This window comes from Alligator sinensis, unplaced genomic scaffold (genome assembly GCF_000455745.1).
Source record: "Alligator sinensis unplaced genomic scaffold, ASM45574v1 scaffold615_1, whole genome shotgun sequence".
Lineage (NCBI taxonomy): Eukaryota > Metazoa > Chordata > Crocodylia > Alligatoridae > Alligator > Alligator sinensis.
The window spans coordinates 1,326,388-1,329,720 of NW_005841982.1; the positions used below are offsets into that span (position 1 = coordinate 1,326,388).

Sequence of the window (3,333 nt, forward strand, 5' to 3'; positions counted from 1 at the left end):
CAGACTAGTGTCTCACAGACATGGGACCACAATCAGAAGACTTCTTGGCTTAGTTGTTTGCTTTATTGTTGGTTTGCTTGAGGTTTTTTTGCAATTTGTAAAATGCAAATTTGGAATTGACATGTGAACTCGGAGACTGCAGAGCATCAGCTTCTTGTTGCACAAGTCCCAGAAATGTTGGTGACCTGCAAGCAGAATCCAGGACTTCCATTTCAATTAAGTTTGGAAGAGAGATTAACAAGTTTGAACACCTCTGCCCTCATGAAGTGGGTGCCTACCTCCTGTGGTAAAGGGAGGTTTTGTGCTATATGTTTTTGAAACCGTATCTCTGAGATTCTCTTGTGGCTAGATTCTTACTTCTTTTTCCTCTACTTTTTTCCCTAGCAAAATCAGTCTTATTGTGAGCAGTACTGCCCTCAAACAAAGCAAACAAAGAGTCTTAAAGGCTCACTGGACAAGTATTACAATTGGAGGAGTCTTAGCCCACCTTCACTTCAGCATCTGAGCCTAAGGGCTGAGCAGTTGTGTTGTGAATTGAGGGGAATAGATGAGACTGACTTGGTTTATAATTTAGCCCAGACAAAATGAAGTGAAGCAAGTGTCCCAGTTCTGGATCCAGCAAGGGGCACTCAAGCTTTCCTCCCTACCAGTTAGATCAGCCGTGTCAAACTCATCTGTTCCTACAGGCTGGATAACTGGCGCAGGTCCAGTCCATGGGCTGGATTGGACCTATGGATCACCCATGGATCTCAGACCAGCCAAGGTGTGTAACACATGCATCCTGGACCATCTGGAATGTGCAATGCATGCAGCATGCATCCTGCATCATGTGTGGCATACATCCTGGGAGCTGCATGTGGGGCTGGTCCAATGTGTTGCGTGGGTCAACTATGAGATGTAGGGGCAGCACTGGGAGCTGAATAAGGCGTCTCAGCAGGCTGGATTTGGCCATGGATTATATCTTTGACACCCCTAAATTAGATTGAGTTTTGTAGGTTTTGTTGTGTGAAACTTTCAGATTGGACCTTAAACCAAGATACAGTTTACCCTGGTTTTCTTGTCTGAGGGATCTCATGATGTTCTGTGCGATTGCAGGGTTTTACCTCAATGTTTGAGCCATGATTTCCATTCTCTCCCTACTACCATGCAGCATTTTATGAAGTGGCTGGTTATTAACACTAACCCAGTAATAGTCTACTTTGTGTGAATAGCCTGAAAAGAAACTTTTTTGATCCTTCCTGTTGAAAAATGCTTTATTTATATAAGTATTTTTATTTCATTATTAAATGAGAGAGAGAGAGAGTTGCTTATCAAATTCCTACCAATCTCATTTCCCCATTGGTATTTTAACACTTGCCCTTACCTTTTAATCCTAGGCACTAAGCTTCCTTTTTGCTTGTTTTTAAGTCTGATTAAGGATCTTGCATAGGATCATAGGAAAGTAGGGCTGAAAGGGATGTCATAAGGTCATTTAGTCCAGACCCCTGCTCAAGGCATCCCTGGCTAAACATCTCTTTCTGGCGGTACAGAAAATGGAGGGTTTGCTGAGACAGGCTGTGAGATTTGAAAGGAATGGAGGCATCTTAATTCCCTAAGCGGTGGGTTTACTTAAAACTACAAGACAACATTAATCTAAAGTCTTTGCCAGGCTTGGGTCTGAATTTGCTTGTACTGGCTCTGTAAAAATCCACTTTAACCATCATTTGTAGCCTGTCAGTGCAGGATCCTGTTGCTGATGTAGCTCCTTGGGGGAAGGCAGTTGATTGACATCTTCCTTAACTTGATGCCTGAGAAACTGTGGTTCATAGCAGGAAAGCAGGAGATTGTTTTGTGCCAAAAATCTTACCATGCTCACAGCATGACAGAATTGTGCATAACACAGTTCTAATAAACAAGCAGAAACTATGTTATGTTCATTTCAACTGCCCCCTCCTGCCGTAACTTCTGCTTTTCTTAGGGTCAACTATGAACATAAAAAATTAGCGCTGAATTGCTAAGCCAGCCACACACACATCAGCTGAAAAGGCACCAGAAAAATTATTATGGTTCCTCTGCAGTGCACTCTGAAATCCCCTAGGTGTCATGTTATAACTCTTCTGTGCCTTGTTCTGCAGAAGATTGGGCAGTAATTCATGTTCGTCCAAAATAAATAGCTGAGTTGCTTGAGGAAATATTAATTTTTGAAGAGAAAAAAGGGCTTGGACATGACAATGCAAAAACATAGTTAAAAGGTTATGCCCCCAAACCATAAAATGCACATATTTTTCCTATATTGTCTGATAGGTTCAAAAAGAATTGGGAATGTTTGCTTTGGCTTTTCGCACAGCCTTCCATTTGGAAATGGTTATGAATGTGTGACTTGTAGTGAACAGGTTTATAAAATGCTTTCTGTTCTTTTCATGGCAGACCCCCCAGGCATTTACTCACCTCTTCTTTCTTGACTTCCACTTCCTACCCCCCATGCTGACACTTCACCTTCAACCTCTGCTCTTTGCAGCAAATGGAAGATATGGTGATATTTCCCTTGATGTATATACGAACTTCAAGACCTCACTCCACACAGCCACATGCCTTTTGAGACTGCATAAATATCTTATGTCTTGAGTTTACTGGCAAGAGGATGCCATAGACAAAGGACGAGAGAGACTCTTTAATTGAATACATTTTGCCTTAGTAGCATTATTTTTGGAACATTGTACTTTCTTCAGATCATCTCCTAGGCGTTAAAAAAGGGAAGATCTGGCTGTGCTTATATGTGATTATTGTATTCAGGATTCCTCTCTATACTTGATTTGGGCCACTTTTATTATATCAGTAGAGTCACCGATTTACCCTCTAACATGGAATGAGCTATTCCCTGATAAAGAAGGGGGAATAAGTTATAATAGTATAGAGCGCTATTACACTGATCTATACTGATTTAACTGCTTAGACAGAAAATACCTTCTTGGAAGAGTTATATCTGTACATAACGGTGAACAGCTCATGGTCTCTAAAGGCTGCTTCCTCTAATATGTATGGGGAATAGAGCTGATGGAGTCTAGGTGGGTTTATATACAATGCTTCATCACTGGAGGAAGCTCTGTTTGACACCAGGATTTTGTAGGAAAGGGAAAAAATAGAAAATATAGACTATGGTTTGGGGAATCATAAAAAAAACCAAACAAACCCCTTCCTGTCCAATGAAGGAGGAAGAACATAATTTTTACATTAAATTAAAATAAAGTATAACGGAAATGTCCTCTCAGAACTGGGTAGCTTAAGGGCCAGGCTGATGTCCCTGGACTTAAATGTCATTTCTAGTTCATAGTGAACAGTGTTGTTGTAACTCTT

At 41.0% G+C, this 3,333-nt stretch overlaps 1 protein-coding gene across 11 annotated transcripts in view; it reads left to right on the plus strand.

Annotated features, from left to right (window-relative positions):
* LOC102387923 (chloride transport protein 6-like) overlaps positions 1-3,333 on the plus strand; it is a 131,673-nt gene that overhangs the window by 42,905 nt on the left and 85,435 nt on the right. The gene's annotated exons all lie outside the window — the stretch shown is intronic.